This window comes from Notamacropus eugenii, chromosome 2 (assembly GCF_028372415.1).
Source record: "Notamacropus eugenii isolate mMacEug1 chromosome 2, mMacEug1.pri_v2, whole genome shotgun sequence".
Taxonomy (NCBI): Eukaryota; Metazoa; Chordata; class Mammalia; order Diprotodontia; family Macropodidae; genus Notamacropus; species Notamacropus eugenii.
This window is the reverse complement of record NC_092873.1, coordinates 67,021,601-67,039,305: the sequence shown is the minus strand read 5'-3', so window position 1 is coordinate 67,039,305 and position 17,705 is coordinate 67,021,601. Positions and strand designations below refer to the sequence as shown.

General features: G+C 51.1%; 1 protein-coding gene and 1 long non-coding RNA gene across 3 annotated transcripts in view; both read left to right on the top strand.

Annotated features, from left to right (window-relative positions):
* The window catches only part of HDAC4 (histone deacetylase 4), a 268,595-nt gene that overhangs the window by 55,581 nt on the left and 195,309 nt on the right, over nt 1-17,705 (top strand). The window lies entirely within an intron of this gene.
* Nucleotides 1-17,705, top strand: part of LOC140525367 (uncharacterized) — a 40,420-nt gene that overhangs the window by 12,172 nt on the left and 10,543 nt on the right. Inside the window, exon 1 of the long non-coding RNA XR_011974019.1 lies at nt 1-17,705. This exon is cut by the window's left edge and continues 12,172 nt beyond it. This is a non-coding gene — a long non-coding RNA (uncharacterized lncRNA).

The following is a 17,705-nucleotide window of genomic DNA, read 5'->3' as shown; positions in this document are numbered from 1 at the left end:
GTATACACATTTTTGTAGCCCTTTGGGCATAATTCCAGATTGCTCTCCAGAATGGATGAATCAGCTCACAGCTCCACCAACAATGAATTAGTCTTCCAGATCTCCCACATCTTCTCAAACGTTTATCATCTTCCTGTTTTGTCATGTTAGCCAATCTGATAGGTGTGATGTGGTATCTCAGAGTTGTTTTGATTTGCATCTCTCTAATCAATAGTGTTTTGGAGCATTTTTTTCATATGACTATAGATAGCTTTAATTTCTTCCTCTGAAAACAGCCTGTTCGTATCCTTTGACCATTTATCAATTGGGGAAGGACTTGAATTCTTGTGCATTTGACTCAGTTCTCCGTATATTTTAGAAATGAGGCCTTTATCACAGACACTAGTTGCAAAAATTCTTTCCCCGTTTTCTGCTTCCCTCCTTACCTTAGCTGCATTGGGTTTGTTTGTGCAAAAACTTTTCAATTTAATGTAATCAAAATTATCCGTTTTGCACTAATGTTCTCCATCTCTTCTTTGGTCGAAAGTCTGATAGCTATACTATCCCTTGCTCTGCTAATTTGTTTATAGTATCAGTCTTTTCATACCTAGATCGTGTATCCTCTTAGACTTTATCCTTGTGTATCGTGTCAGGCATTGGTCTGTGCCCAGTTTCCACCACACAGTTACCCAGTTTTCCCGGCAGTTTTTGTCAGTGAGTTCTTATCCCAGAAGCTGGGGTCCTTGGGTTTTCACATCTGCTTTCTCTTCAGTGGAACCATCCCTGTGCTTGGAACACTCTCCCTCCTCTGCCCCAGCTATTGCCCTAGGCCTTCCTTTAGATTCCCCGGGAAAGGCCACCTTCCTCAGGGCCTCCCTCAGGGCTTCCTTCCCTCTATCTAGGGCGGGGCTCGCTTTGCTTTGTTTATTTCCTTGGTTAGATCGTAAACTTGCTTGTGGACAGAGACTGTCCTGGTACCCTGTGCTGGACACTTAATACATGTTGATTGACTAAGTGTTTGTGGAATTGGTTTTCCAGTGGATTGTCAGCACATGCCCCCCCTCCCCCCTCAGGATTTGGCACAGTGGGTGTAGGCTGCCTGTGGGAGGTGCAGTTTGGGGAGGCAATGGGTGCTGGATGAGGCTTTCCTGGCATTGAATGGAGGCCTATATGTGAGCGGGGTGAGGCACCTTCTCCTGCTCTGGGCTCAGATACAGGCATCCCATCCAGGTGGCCCATGGGATGCTACCAGCCAAGGCCTGGATCAAAACCACGTAGGAATTTCTGAGCCAAGGCGCATGGGGAGATTAGGGTTATCCTTGGCCTTCCCTGGCTGGGGAGTTGCGCTGTGGCCCCAGACCTTGTCTGCTTTTCTTTGGAATCCATCCCTAATTTTCCCCTCTCTCTGTTCCCCGCCCCCTCCCCCCCAGCAGCAGACAAAACCACAGAAACCTGTCCCCTGCTGGCCCTGGATACCTCTCTCCCACTTGGCTCTCATGGGCAGGAGCAGCCTCGCCTTCTCATTGTGATTGTTTTAAACCTGGCTCAACTGGCTGATCTTGACAGGCCCCAGACCCTGAGATGAGCACCGAGAGATTGGGTTCCTTTTCTTCTCCCTAGCTGAGAGGAGGGCCCTGGTGGCTCGAGCAGGCCTTCCTTGTTCTCTTGTTAGCCTGAACCACTTCCAAAGCCTGGGAATTGTCCAGTCCTGCAAACCTATTCAGCCGGAACAGCGTTTGGAGGCCTCGGCCCCCTCCCACCAGCTGTCTCTGCTGCGCACTCTCTCTCTGTTCCTGGAAAGCTGTCACTGGAAACTGGGGGCCTTTCCTTTTTTTGGTGAGGACTGGCTCTTCTGTCACCATCTGCTCGGGTGCCGGAACCACTGTCGGGGAGTCTGCGCATGCCAGGTGGGTCCACTCCTGGGAAGCAGGGGCTGAAGCAGCCTCAGGGTCCCATGTGAGTAGCCGCAGCGGCAGCTGACCTCCTGTCGTCTGCGGTGACCAGGAGTGGGAGCAGAGACCAGAGCCAGACTTCTTTCCGTGACTTCTTCCCCTGACCCTTGGGCCTCAGCAGCTGGCTGGCCTGGAGCTAGGCCTTCTCTTCTCGGGTATGTGCTTTTGTGCCAAAGTTGGACTGATGGGGGCCTTGGTGGAGGCCTTGGGAGTGGAGGGTTCTGAACATAGACACCCCATCCCCCATAGCTGTATCCTGAAGGTACCCCAAAAATGAAATCCCAGGTGCTGTGTACCCAGGGAGACTGTCCTGCAGAGACACCCCAGGAAAAAAGGATGGTGTAGAGGCTTCCCTGGAGGTACCTTTGGTCCTGAAAGGAGAGGCTGAGACCTCCACTCTCAGCCCGGGTTAGCAGGCCCTGTCAATCAGCCTGTCACCCTGCTTGTTCTGTTGAAAATAGCGCCTCTAGATTTCAGACCCTACTCTCAATTTCCTTGATTTACTCATTCGTGGAGCACTTTTTGATTTCCTCCTTCCCTTTGGAAAGGAGCTCAATGTCACATATCTCTTGTATTAAAAGTAAAAAGTGGTCACTAAGAAGGCAGCCTCATAGTAGCTGCTGGTGAACCCCCTTTGGGGTGGGGGCCTGGTGAGGCAAGATGGGGAAGCAGGGAGCCGAGATTGGAGCCCAAGGTGTGCTGGGATCCTTGTCCCTCCTGGTCACTCCCTCCCCAGTCTTTGGATGCTGGTGTGAGTGATCCCTTGATACATGACTTCATGCTGCAAGGACAGGGACCCTCTCCAAGCAGGGTTTCTGCCTTGGACCAGGATGGGCTGGCTTCGGCCAGTCAGAAAAGGGCATTGTCATCCCCACAGAGAATCTGCAATTCAAAAGTATCACAATCCCTCCCTCCCTCCATCTATCCCTTCCTCCCTTGCTTCCTTCCTGCCTCCCTCCCATGGTCTTTGCCAAGGAGTTGGAACTATCAGAGAGAAGTAAGGGCAGCAGGGGCCATGTTTGCTGTCTTCTCATCCCTTTTCTCCCTGACAGGGCCTGCATGCTAAATAGTTCTCTCCCCCAGGGCACCCTAGTTACTCTCTGGCCACCCACTTTTCCTTGAAAGTTTAAAAAAAAAAAAAAGTGAAATGTGCCTGTGCATCTACAGGCCCACCCAGGCCTCGGACTTTGGGCAGATCCTGCCATTCCTGGGCCTCTTTTCCATCATCCATAAAATGCTAGGCATAGACGGACTGATTCCTGATTCCTTCTAGTCATGACTCGGTGATCCTGCCTTCCAGAAAGTACACTATGTGATAGGAATACTGCCATCTTTCCCCTCAATGAAAGACCTCCTCTCCACCCCCCTGGGGGTGCTGAGGGGATTCTCCAACAGGCAGGCCCCACAGCCTGGGGTGGGGGCTTGTTAGCTGAAGTGGACTGAGTGTGCACAGCCTGAGTGAGGTGGAGGGAGACAGAGAAAGGGAAGGATAAGGGCAGGTGGTCACCACAGTGTTGGTATTTTGGTGTTGTTTACCTTTGCCTCCCCCCCCCACCATGCCCCACCCCTGGCAGGACCAAAGGGCATGATCTGGCCACCTGGCACTTGCTCTCCAAGGTCTTACCCCAGGCCTGGAGTGGACCTGTCTGGAAGAAGGCTGTGGTGGCCAGATGCCCTTGCTTCCACCCCCCCTACCAGGTTGTACCCACCTGGCCCCTCCACCTGGCATGTCCACCTCCAAATCAGGGAGCATTTCCCAGGGAGCCAGGCCAACCCTTGGGTGCTTTCAGAGCCCCTTTCTGGACAATGCTTTAGCCAGCAAAGTGGTTTTCTTCTTAGCCTGTCAGGGCATTTTGGGGAGCAGTAATTCATAGTCTGGAAAGGAGATCAGAAACCACCTAGTCCAGCTCCCTGTTCCCCTATCTCACACTTGAGGAAGCTGAGCCAGGGGATCCCTGGTTGGGCTAAGGTAGGCTGGGAACCCACGGCTGCTGTGGTGTGTCTGAGGTGGGCTGAAGGCCCGCCTCTGCCTCGTCTTTCACCCCATAGCCCCCCCAAAAGGGGCACCAACTTCAGGAGAATAGACTATTTTTGATGTACCAGTAACAACAATAACAGATATTTTACAGCGTATCTCCATTTTCCAAGTGTTGTATGTGCACGTTGGAGCCTGGCAGCCCACAGGAGCTCAGTCTGCCAGGCATTCTGAGGCTCAGAGACATCCAGAACTACAAACCAACAAAGGGAGGATTCAAACTCAAGTCCGCCTGATTCCAAGCCCTATCTTGGTCCCCTACCAAACCCAGGGCCAAGTTTCAGGTGAATTTCCTTTTCCTGTACTGCCCTGTCCCCTCTTCTCTGCCTGTCCCTGGTGGCCCCCTCCACCTTCAGCTGCAGGAGGGCAAAAAGCTCTCACCTACTTTCCCTTGAAGTAAATGAAATGAACCTACTCATCTCTTTTAAATAGTCTAAGAGAAAAAATAGAGTAGGCCATAGCTCTGCAATGCCATGAGCAGTCAGAGCTGGCTGAAGAACCCCTTGGGGAGCACTCACTTCTCATCTCCTGCTAGAGCAAGGCCGCTAACCTCAGGAGAAGGGCGTTTTCACCTCTTTGGGCCTCCAACCGAGCTACCCCTTGATTCAGGAGTTCGCAGCTGGGGGAGTTGGAGGCAAGGCCCTGGGCCTGGGCTCCAGCCATCTCTGGTGCTCACTACTCCCATGACCTTGGACAGGTCCCTTCCCTGAGCCTCAGTCTGTTCTTTTGTAGAAGGAGCCAGCTGGACTCGGTGGTCTTAGAGGTTCCTTTCAGGCCTAGATCTTATCTGTAGGTGCCATTGGCTCTCAGGCAGGTGTGTCAAAGTTTAGCAGCCAGGAGAACTCAGTGATGCCCGGCCTGAAAAGCAACGCCCTTTGCAGGGTCCAATGTATTCCTTTTGTTTGGGCCCATGTTCTGCAGACCTTGCTGCATGGCTGATGTGCTGGGTGCTCCCCTTTTAAAATTAGGGTTTTTACAGTCATTACATATTCACAAATCAGATTTGCTTTTACGCATTTTTAGCTTTTGTTACATGTGAGGATAAACAGCTCCCAAACCTGATTTGGTCCAACATGCTTTGTTTGTGCTTGTTAATGGGAAACAGGTGACATGTGGAGGGGGTGGAGAGTTCCAAGTTTGGGGGAAAACAGGCCCAAAGGATGGCCCGTTGGGGCTGTGGTGGCCAGCAAAGCCTGAGACGCCAGAGCTGCTTTTCTAAAGGACAAAGAAAGAAAAAGAGGGAAAATGTTCAGGAAGCCCGTCGATACCTAAGAAAGGTCTGAAACATGTATGCCCTTCCTTCCTCTGCTGAGGGGTGTGTGTGTGTGAGGGGCGGGGGGTCGTGGCTTCTCATTCCTCCTTGTTGGATCATTTTGTGACAGTCAGTGTACGTGTGTGTGCATGTGTGAGTGCACCTGCACTCGTGTGTATGTGCATGTATGCACATGTGTGCATGTGTGTGTGCGTGCATGTGTGTGTGTGTTTGTGTTCTTTCCCGCTGCGCTGCTGTGATTACGGACTCCATTATTTTTTTGCCTGTGCTGACTTCATCCTGAATCACTTTGTGTACATCCTTGCAGGCTTCTGTCTCTATCACATCCGTCGCATCACTTCTTACAGCACAGTAACATTATGTTACATTCATTGCTGAGCTGTTCCTGACTGAAGGACATCCACTTTAATCCCACTTCTTTGCTGCCACAGAAAACGCTAGCATAAACATTCGGTGCAGAGGAGAAGTTTTTTCTTATCAAAGGCCCCCTTGAGGCATAAGCCCTTTAATGGGATCTCTGGGTCAGAAGGTACGGACATTTTATGTACTGTATTTACATAATTTACAAATAGCTTTCCAAATGGTTGTACCAGTTCACAGCTCCACCAACAATGTACCAGTGTGCCTGTCTCTCCACAATCCCTCCAACATGGATTATTCCCATCTTTTTTCATCTTTGTCAATATCCCCAGTATGAAATGAAACTTCAGGGATGTTTGGATTTGCACTTGTTTTAGTAGTGATTTGGAATTTTCTTTTTCATGGTTGTGAATACTTTGCAGTTCTCTTGAGAACTGTTTGTTCACATCCTTTGATCACTTATCTGTTTGGGAATGGCTGTTGGTCTAATTGTTTGTATATCCAGGATACTAAACCCTTATCAAAGAAACTTGATACAAAGATGTTTTTTCCCATTCTACTCCTCTTCATATCGTTGGTGCATTAATGCTGTCTGTGCTACACTTCTCAGTTTCATTTGGATGCATTTTTGTCAGTCATGGTCATTTTCAAAAGTGCCTCTGCATGGGGTCTTTAAAGCAGAAGAAGGGTTTCTCCCTGAGCCGGGATGATGCAACCTCACCTGATCATTGTTCTCTCACTGCACCTGACCCTGATGGTTGACCTGTTCCTGGTTCTTCTGAAAGAAGAACGATGAATGACAGCTGGGGTCAAATGCAAGGGAGGAAGGGCCCCGATACAAAGACAAGCAAGCAGTTTTTGGGGAGGGGACGTGGGAAAGGAGGCCTCCTTCCTTCCCCTTTCATGCCTTGTCTTCGCTATTAGAATGGACGGTTCTTGAGGGCAGGGACTGCCCTCTCTGCTGAGCACAGTGCCTGGCACAGGGTGAATCCTTAACAAATGCCTGGTAATCGGACTTGACTGTGCAGAAATCACCTAGGCAGGAAGCGGCTTGCTGAATGGAGGGAGTAGCAAGTCATCCAAAGAGAAGGGGAGACCATGAAGAGAATGTGGTGCAGTGGTTTGGGACAGAGTGCAGTTAAGCACAGCTCAGGGATAGATGGAAGATCTCACATGGGGGCTGACCAGGACAGGCCCCTTCTTTTGTAAGCACTTATGGGCCTCTTGTAGGGGCTGGAGCCTCTGACTCATATGGGTGCTGTGACTTTGAGCGGTCTGCAGAGTGGGTTCAAATCTGCATTGGTGGAGGGGCTTTCCTCCTCAGGAGGCCCGTGTACCAGTGGAATCATAGGTGTGGGCCAAACCAACCCACTAGGAAAGTGATCCCCTCTGGGTCATGCTGGATTTAGTTTGTGACCATATAGGTGAGGGCCTGCATCTCCAGGGAGGGTTGGGGTGGGGGGGATTCCTAAAAGACTAGGGAGTTCTGAGATTCCAGAGGTGGCATTCGCACTCGTATCTGCAGACTTTGACTTCTGTTTTCTTATTGGAAGACTGGTTGTCTCACTTTTGTTTCTGTAGCCCCAGAGCCTGGCACAGGGACATGCCCATGATGGTAGGACAGACATGGATCCACAACCACTGGCAGGAATAAGATGGGGCCAGTCACACTGTTTTGGGTCCTGTCTGACCCATCAGCCCAGTTCTGAAGAATGACCAGGGGCAGAAGGATGTCCTGTGTCCCAGGCACATCAAACGATCAGTCAGCATTTAGTAAGCTCCTGCTATGAGCCAGGGACTGGTCTAAGAGTTGAAGATACAAAAAGAGGATCCAAAAGAAACTCCCCGTCTGATAGGGGAGACAGGAATGAGACAGATGTGTACATACAAACTGTATAGCAGAAGGAGGAAATAATACACAGGGAGAAGGTTCTGGAATTGAGGAGGGTTGGAAAAGTCCTCTGATAGAAGGGGGAACTTCAGCTGGGACCCACAGGAAGCCAGGGAGGTCAGTCATGGGCTACCGAGATTTTGATTGGATAATCAATATGGCAGCCAGGTGGCCAGGTGACCTGGAGTCAGGAAGACTTGAGTTCCTTTGTTGACTCTGTGTGACTCTGGGCAAGTCACTTAATTTCTGTTGGCCTCAGTTTCCTCATCTGTAAAATAAGGATTACTAAGAGCACCAACTTCCCAGGGTTGTCATGATGATCAAATGAGATCATATATGTGAAGAGCTTCCCACAGTGCCTGGCACACAGGAGGCACCATATAAATGGGTTGTTCATTCCATCAGCGCAAACCTCAGAGGAGGAGAGGCTACTGAGCAGTGGAGTTAGGGGAAGGGCCTGAGTACTGGGAGGTTGGGGACCAGCCATTAGGAGATCTGAGACAGAGGGAGAAGGGGACTGTCCCAGGACTTGCCGAGCACCCATTGTCTGGAGAGCCATGTCCCATTCTGAGAATCCCATTTGAGGACAGGCACCTACAGGCTGGATGGTGTCCCCATGAGGGATGGTGGGCAGGCACCTACTATATGCCCGGCCCAGGGATTCCTAAGCACTGGAAATGCACAGAGAGGTCAGCAAGAGCCCTTCTTACAAGGAGCCCCCATTCCAAGTGGGAGACAACACGCAGGAGAGATACATGGAGGCAGAGTTGGGGAAGGCCCCAGATTAAGGAGGGTGGCACAGGAGAGCCGGTGAAGACAAGACTGGGGGCTGGGTGACATGGCGCCATCTTAGATTGTTCGTGGGATGCCCATGGGCTTGTTCTGTTCAGCCCCAGGAGGTAGAACCAAGAGCCGGGAAGAGAACTGACAGCCACACCAACTCCAGGTGACATCAGGATGAACTGCCCACCTCTCCAAGCTGTCCTGACTGAGATGCACAGCCTTGGGAGGGGGTGGGCTCCCTGCCCCAGAGCTCATCAGGCCCATGCTCAGGTCTTGCCTTTGCCTAATTCAAGGATCTACCTCTGAGATCCAGGGGCTGATTTAGGGGCAGCAGGTCGCAGAAGACATTGTGACTCAATTTGGCCAATGTTTCATGAGAGAGAGTTCATTCTTGGACCACAGAGGGATAGTATTGGAATGGTCCTTCCCAATCACTGGCATCCTTTTTACACAAGAGGAAACCAAGGTGCAGAGAACAGGACTGAGTGGCCCAGGGTTTGGGGGAGAGGTGAATCTCATCACTTTGGGGGGAGGCGCATCCAGTTGGGTTTCTTTTGGGGTTATGGAATGGGTTGGAAGGCCCCTGAGGGATCTCTGAGGCCGGTGCTGAGGGCAGTGTGTCCCATGACAGATAGTGGCTAAGACCTATGGTGAAAGTTTTTCCCAGCCTAGCACCTCCTCCTAGGGGCTTTCCTTGTCGGAGGCAGCCCGCCCAGCTCTGTGCTTCTTCTTCTTTCTGTCCCCGAGGGTGAGCCCAGCCTTCTCTGTCCCACTCCTTTACCTACTATCTCAGGGTCCCTGGGCTGATTTCAGGCCTGCCTTTTGTTCTTCCTTGACAGCCTGCCCAGTCCGCCCAGTTGTGCAGATTTTATTGTTGCTTGGTGGGACTGGCCTCTGCCACATGGCTGCCGTCCTGCTGAGGCTCAGCTTACATGGCCCGCCTTAGAGGCGGCTGCCTGAGAATTCCTCCCGCTCTGATTAGTCTCTGGCATGCTGCGTGGGGTAGCTCTTGCGTCGATAAATCGTCATCCACTGCTGGTTGTCTGGGATCAGACATAAACAGCCGCCCAGACCCGCAGGGTGGACGGAGGAGGGCGGAGGGTGGCTCTTAGCCCTCACTCCACACAAAGCCTTCTCTCGGGGCGTCTCCCAGAGTCTGCAGCTGGAAGGGCCCATCGTGGCCACCCGGGCTGGCCCCTACTTGGTAGCAGAGGAAGCTGGTGCCCAGAGAAGTCCATGGTCACCCAAGTGGTCAGCACTCAGGCCAGGCTGGAATGGGAGCCCTGGGACCTTGCAGCAAGGCCTTTGTTGGGTGGGTGGGTGGATCTTTCTGAATGAAGTGACTCACCCTCAGATGGGGCTGGAGAGTCCAGTGGCCTTGCCTCTGGCATTGTCCTGCAGAAGGGCCTGACCAGGCTCACCGAAGGCTCCTGGGCAGAAGATGCCGGGTGTCAGTGATAATAACAATGATGTCAGTCACAAATGCCTTCAGGACTCTAAGGTTTGCTATGCAGTGTCTGCTTGGACCTCTCAGAAGCCCTGCGAGAAAGAGAGCTGCTGTGGGGTGCTTTCATGCCCATTTTACAGATGAGGAAGCTGAGACTACTGACACCCTCAGAGTCACATGGCTTGTCTGCATCTGAGCCCAAGTGTGGGTGACTTCCAGTCCCAGGCTTCATCCACTGGACCGGCACAGGCCCGCCGAAGGGCGGGTTTTTAACAGCTTTGTGCGAGTATCTGGACCGCATGAGAAGCCCTGGCCGAGCCTCAGGACTTGGCCTTGCTACCTTTCCACCCTTTGGGTTCGGCCATTTCTCAGGCCTCTTCTCCACCAACCTGCTGACTCTCTCTCCTCCTGGAATCCTCTCCTGCTTCATCTCCTCTCTCTCTGACCTCCATTCTCAGTCTTTGCTTGGTTATGATACTCATCCTGCCTCCTGCCCTCCTTCTCCTCCCTTCCCCTCCCTTCCCCTCCCTTCCCCTCCCTTCCCCTCTGCTCCCCTCTCAGTCCTTCTTCTCTGTATTCACTCGACTACTAGGTTCAGGTCTTCATCCTGCCCTCCCCCCCTCCCCTGCCAAACTGCCATGAATTTAACTTGTTTGTATTAATTGATATTTAGTCATTTCTATTTATGCCTTATATCCTATTTTGTGTGTGTTCTCCATTAGAATTTTTACTCTCTTTGTAAACTACTCCCCTCACTCCCCATGGTGACCCACAAAATGGGACATAGCAGCTCCTAGGTAACTTATAAATGAGAGCGAGATGTCTTTCTGTGTCACAGGGGCATGACCCTTGTCAGAAGAGCAGAAAGGTGGATCCAAGGCCTTTTTTGCTTTCCTACTTTTTCTGATTTCCTTTGTTGACTGTATCAGTGGCTGCATTCTTTCCTGGCTTTCTGACTTAAAAATGTTGGGTGTGGAGTTGGGTTTTTTTGAGGAGCTTTGGTGAATGAATGTAAGAGGTGATAGCATTGTTTACAACACTCTCTAGTTCTGGCCTTGTGGCCCTAAGTAATTCATTTCTATTTTTTTGGCCTCAGTTTTGTCATCTGTAGAATGGGGATGATGACAGTAATAAACACTGGGTTGTGAGGTTTTTGCCAACCTTGAAACATGCTATTCACTCATTGTGACTGCTGCTGCTGCTGACCTTGGCCTGTTTCGGACTCTGCAACATTTCTGTGGGATTGGTTTGGGAATTCCCTGGGGAGACTGCTGAGCACACCCTGCCAGCACCTCAGCCACCCAGTTGTTGCCAGAGGGAACCCAATTCCTCCTTGTTCTTTTTTTTTTTTTTTTTTGCCACTTTCATGTTCCTTTGTTTCTTTGAGTGTGTGGAAATATGGGTTTAAAAATCCCTGGAATTAGGAAATGGATGAAAGCTTGGAGAAACTTGCCTCAGTAATGGCTGTGTACTGGAGATGATAGTCAGAGTGGACCTTGATATAGCCTTCTGCGGGGAGGGCAGCTTGCTGGATGTTTGATCATTTGAGTCTCACAGCATTTCTGTGAGGTTGGGACAGATCTCTTCCTCTATTTTGCAAATAAAGAAACTCAAGTGTGTAAGGGTCAGGGCTTGCCCAAGTGTCACATAGCTACTGTGTTTGAAGGGGGTGTGAATACGGGCTCATCAGGTCATCCATCCTCCATGCCAGATCATGTGAGGAAGGAGAAAAGGGTGGCAGTCAGCACTTGACAGTAAGACTTGTCTTTCCTTAGTTTTCTTTGTTGGTCCTTTCCCTGCCATCTCTTTCTAGACAGGAGAGCTCTGTGTTTTTGCTAGACCTTCAGAGCATCTGCTGAAACCCAGGAAGCCAAAGACCACTTTTTGTTATTGTCTCTCTCACTGATTTCTTCTCAGCTTCTTAGCACTGCTGAAAACAGACACAGGTGCACTTGTGGGGATATTTAAGTCCAACACTGGGGAGCTGCCCCTTTTGTCATCAAAACGAAAGCTGAAAACATTTACAAGCGTGCTCTTTTAGTGAATGTGCAATGATTGTCTGAATAAATTATGCCTTTAAATCTAGTGTACCTGATGACTCTATGATTAGACTGTATGTCATACAGAGCATTTTCATATTTTTAAACAAAGACAGTAACTTTTGACCTATAAAGAGCCCTTTAAGAATAACCCAGAACAGTGCTCATATTTAACTTTCCACTCCAAATCTGTTGCCTCACCCTGCTCCCCCAAGTGACTCTGAGAAGGGAGAAGGTATTTCTTTCCCCTCCTCCTGCCTCCCCCACCCCCCCACATAAAATCATTGAATTTTCATGTTATGAGGAAGCTTAGAAAAGTCATCTTGTCCAGCCCCTGGGACAATGAGGACATTGAGGAGCAGCAGAAGGGAAGGGTGTCGACCCAAAGTACAGCTCATCCATTAGCTCAGTGCCTGGTCCAGGACTTGGTGTTTCCCTCCCAGTTCCCTGCACATAGAGAGAGGGAGGGGGCGGCTGCTTGGCCTCAGTCTCCTCTATGTGGTAGGGCTGTGGAGGTCATGGGGAACTCTCTCCATGAGAGGGGTGCCTCCATGGCAGGCAGGCAGGCCCTAGTGAGGATGCCCTTTGGCTATGGGATTCAGGGTCTAAGAAGTTTCCTAATCCAATTTCCTCATTTTACCCAGTAGGGGACTCTGAGAGAGAGAGATTTACAGTTTATTCCATGTTCCTGTCAGCAGGTGACAGAGGGGAGATTTGAACTTCAGTCCTCTAGCTCATCTTCCCCCCCACCCCCACCCCGCACCTAAGTGAACTGCAGAGAAGTTCAGGCACATGGCCCTGGGGGAGCCCTCCTCCCCACCTTATTTAATGTCCCTTGCTTTTTCCCCCCTTGCCAGGCCATCCTCTCCACCCCCTAGTCTCAGCCTTCACTGCCCCTCTTCTGGAAGAACCCTTCCTTCTCACTCTCTTGAAGGTCACCTGTCATTCCGTTCCTGCCAAACCTAATGTGTTTCCTGTTTCTGGTGCTCAGTATTACGGGCCAATTTCTTTTCGTGGCAGTTCTCTCCTTTGGACCCCTAGGTTTCTTGGGCCTCCTCATTGTCAGGGAAGCTGAGGATCAGGGATGAAAGAAGAGTCAAGGTCACCCAGGCAGTGAGCATCAGAGCTGGAATTTGAACCCTGGTCTCCACTTTGGCTCCAAATCCAACCTTCTTTCCACATTGCCTTCATGTTGTATAGACCATTCTTAGGCCCAGGTGGGACCAGAATTAATGAAATCAAGTATGTCAAGAGGTTATTTTAGTCGTGTCCAACTCTCCATGACCCTATTTGGGATTTTCTTGGCAGAGATACTGGAGGGGTTTGCTATTTCCTTCTCCAGCTCATATGACAGATGAGGAAACAGAGGCAGACCAGGGGAAGTGACTTGCTCAGAGTCATCCAGCTAGTAAGTGTCTGAGGCCAGATTTGAACCCCAGAAGGTGAGTCTTCCTGACATCAGGCCTGGCACTATATCGACTGTGCCACTTAGCTGCCTGTCAAGAGTGGAACTGAGTATGGTGCCCACAGCCCCTGTAACTCTGAGCTCTCCACTGGTCCAGCACCTTCAGTGGTGGCTCCCCAGACTGTCTTCAGGGGACTGAATGCTTGGCCCATAAACTTCTCTTGGGAATTCCTGGGCTTTAGGCTGTAGATGCAGGCTAGGAGGAGACTGCCTCCTCGGAAGGCTCAGGACTCTCCCCCTCTGTTTTTGGCAGCATAGAGCGCATTGAGGGATGGGTCGAGCTGCCTCCTCCTGGGGCAGGCTGAGGGCTCCATCCCACATGGGGCTTCTCTCCTCTGCCCCCATGCTCACGTGCCAGGGAGTGATGAGGGTGTCTGATAACAGCACCCTTAGTGCACTGCAGTCACAGAGTGACTAATTTCAGGCTTCAGTTAACTGTTGATGCCAGCGGACATCTGCTGAACCACATCAATGTCCTGGGAAGGCACCTTTTCTCCCTGGTCCTGATCACACCTACTGACTTGATCTCTATCGTTGTGGGGCCTCATGGGACCTGGTGGGAACTTTAGTGGAGGCTCTGGGGGCAGTTGGTAGCTGTAAGGACTGTGTAGACCCGCCCCCAACCTTTGAGCCTTTCCACAGGCATGCACATCTCTGCCTTATACTATCATCACTTGAGGGCACTTTCTAAGAAACTGCACCCTATCAAAATCGTAGGTTTTACTTTTATTCAGAGAAATTCAGAGTTGGCAGGAAATCGAGGTGCCCAAGAATCCCCGTGTCACCCACCGTCCGTACCGGGTGCTTACCCTTCCTTATCTGAAGCCCCCGTGAATTTCTCCCCTAGATTTCAATATCCCTTCTCTCTATATCCGTGGGACTGAGAGGATCCTCCTGGCTCCGTCTTTCTGGGAGGCAGCGCTCTGCACAGTGATTTGGCGGGCACACACTCCTTTATTAGTTCAGTCCTTAGTAGTCTCTGTTTCTTCCAGAGATCTGGCTTCTTGCCAGCCTGCTCCCTTCTTGGACGCTCCCTAACTCCTCCCCACCCTTGGGAATGATGAGCTGGAATGTGATTGTGTGCCTTTCACCTCCATTTCCACAGCAGTCTGCATTGTGAGGGTCCTTCTCCCACTTCCCTGTCCTCTCTAATGTGGTGGGTGCCCACACCACATCCAGGAGCAGGTGCTACTGACTTAAGGTTCCTGGTGGCCCTAATCTGCCAGTCTAGCTCATGGTCCATCCGCCTGGCTCAGGAGCTCTGTGCTCTCCCTGTCTATAGGAAGAGCCAGGTCATTGTGGTGAAGATTCCAACCCCAAATGACCAATTAGGACTTGAGGGGAGGATGTGGGAGAAAGTGTCTCTTTGAGTCCATGGGGTTCCAGTTGTGGGTTGGGCTGCGACTCTGTTTGTGTTGCCTACTGGTTTTTACAGGCTTTTAATTAAGTGATCCTGATTTATTATCACCACTATTAAAAAAAAACTGTATTAAAAAATTCTGCTGCATCCAAAGCATAGTGAGTGAGCAGTGTGGACTGGCAGGCCTGCAAGGTGACCTTCAGAAAGTATGCAGCTGCTGCACATCTGGATCAGCTGAGGGCATCTAGCCTGGACCTGGCTACACCTTCCCCCACCCCCAGCCCCTGACTTAACTTGCCCTGTGGGCATGCAGTGTAGGCAATGCTCAGACTTAGTTCTCTGGAATGGATTCTGGATTCTGGCTCTTATCTTCGGCACTGAAGGAATTCTTTCCTGGGTTTTGCCCCCTTCCCTGCAGCCCCTACACCCCTTCGCACCCAAGCCAGACCCCACATTCTTCAAACTGCTCACTCACTGGGCTGGCTTTTCAAACCGAGGAATGGGTTGAGGCAGGAACGAGGGCAGAGGAGGCTACGCTGGCAGCCATCTATATGAAAAGTTTCTTTAAAAATTCAGTCCGGCCTGGTGCCTGCAACCTGCTCTGCAGGGCACATGCTACGGCTGGTTCTTATTACACAGGTTTTCATTTGCCAGGTATCATTGAGCCCTGGAACAATTCTCACTGTTTATAGAGCATCCCTGATTGCACCCAGATGGGAGACTTCACCCTGTTGGCTGTGCCATGGGGGCGCACAGCGAGGAGTGGAAGCTCAGCTTGGGGAAGCTTAGTTTTTTTAAATAACTGCTCTCTTGGGACAACTTTGCTAACGGCCATGCTTTTGGGCGTCAGAGCACCAGCTGGCCTTCCCCATGCCACATGCTCCCCAGGTGACCCACAGCTGGCCCTCTTGTTCCTGCCCTAGGCATGGACGTCTGACCAGGCAATGTGGAGCACTGAATCTTAGAAGGGGCTGCTAGGTCCAGCCTGCATTTTCACATGTTGAAACAGAGGCCAAGAAAAGATGATGATACACAAGGGCAGGTGGAGTCACTTGGGCATACACAGTGGGAGAGGAGACTTGGGATACATGATAGGACTGAGTGGAAGCGTTTGGGCTCCTTAGGGGGCCCTGTTTGATCTCTGCCCCTCCCCTGATGGTATCCCCCAGGAGGACCCCTCCCCTCTGAGATGCTGAGAATTGGGTTTTTCAGGGGCTCCCAGAGTGAGGGGCAAGCACCTCACCCAGCCCCGGGCTCTCTGTCTCTGTTTTCTTTTCTCCTGGCATGCTGGAGGAGGCTTGGTGGGGGTGCTCCTGCAGGAGATCTGCAGCTGGGGAGGGCAAGGCACAGGGTGCCCCCTTAGGTGGTGCCAGGCTGCAGCCTGCTGCAGAGATTTGCTCAGGGCTTTTTGTAAACAACACATAGGGGGTGCCCTTCAGTGATTCACCATTACTGTCATGCAGGCTTCCCAGTATGCAGCTCAGCCCCTCTGGCTTGGAGGCTCCAAGCTTCCTCCCCTATGGGTGCTGTGGGGCTCCACAGAGGCATAGCAAGGGATGAGAGACACACCCAGCTCATCCCCTTTGGAACTGGGCAGGCTGGCCCTTTCAACTAGGGCCACAGGAGGAGCACAGGAGGAAAGGGCCCCAAGAACAGTGGCCGGAGGTGAGCCCTGGCTCTGCTTTCATGCCAGCAGCTGACCACTGGCCCATGGACCTTCCTGGGGCGTGGCCTGTGGGACTGGGAGCAAAGCTCCCTTCTTCTATCTCTGGTTCCCAGGATATCTTCAAATTAGTGTTTATTTTCCCCCTTCTCTTTGCAGAGTACAGACCTTTCAACACTGGCTGGGTTCTGGTGAGGAACATACTTAGTGAGCCTTCAGGGTATCCCAAAAGTCTTAGAGTCTCCTGGGTAAACAGAAGTGAGGAATAGCTGTCAGTGTTGGTACTGGCCAGAAGCTTGACCATTGTTCAAAGGAATGGTGGGGGATTGAGTCAGCAGCATTGGAGGGTAGGATGTAGATTAGGAAGACCTGGGTTCCAGTGTTCTCATGTCCGGTTCTTTGAGCCCTTCATGCCAGCCTGGCCTCACTGGACACAGCTGTCTTTTCCCCACCCTGTGGTCCAGCCCTGCCCGCCATCTTCCTGCTCCACATGTCTAGAGCTCCACCCTCTCTCTCCAGATCCATCACTTTGTTCTGTCTGATCTCTAGCATGTGAAAGGAAGGGTGGCAGGGCCAACCCTTGAAAGGGAAACTGTATTTGTTGTGGATTCTTCCTGGACACAGGCTCTCCCCCTCCCCAGGGCTCCAAGCCCCTTATTTCCAGAGGACAATGGAAGGGGCCAGAAGTCCAGCATGTTACAGCCAGTCATTGAGCCCAGCCCCCTCATCTTATATCTCTAATATCCATCCCCCGAGGCAGCTAGGGGATGCCACAGTGCACAGAGCATGGGACCCGTGTCAGGAAGACCTACCTAGGTTCAAATGCAGCCTCAGACACTCTTTACTAGCGGTGGCATCCTGGGCAAGTCACTCTAGCTCTTGGGGCCTCAGTTTCTTCACCTGTGAAATGGGGATAGTGCTAGTATTTTCCTGCCAGGTTGTTGTGAGGATCAGATGAGAGAATAGCTCTTGCCTTTGCTCAAGTGGTCCCAGGTCCCTTTGCCACCCATGTTTCTTAGAACCTTGAGCTCCCTGCCATGTCTAGCTTGATGCCAACTCAGTCAGTCATGAGGCGTGCTCCCTCCTCCTGAAATGACTGAAAGTTAACTTAAGTTCAATTCAGTGAACATTTCTTAAGTACCTACTATGTGTCAGGTGCCATGCTAAGTGTTAGGGATACAGAGAAGAAGGAGAAGATGATGATGATGATGATGAAGATGACAGTGATGATGATGTTGAGGATGGTGATGATGGTGATTATGATGTAATGATGATGGAGATCATGATGGTGATGATGATGAAGATGATGATGATAGGCCCTGCCCACCAGGAGCTTACACTAGAACAGGGAAAGACATACATAGAAGCCAAGCAGCTGAAACCAGGCAGAGTCACTGATAGAAAGGGAAGGTTTATGGCAAGTTGTGAGTGTGTGAAAAGGAAAGCCCCCAGCCTCAG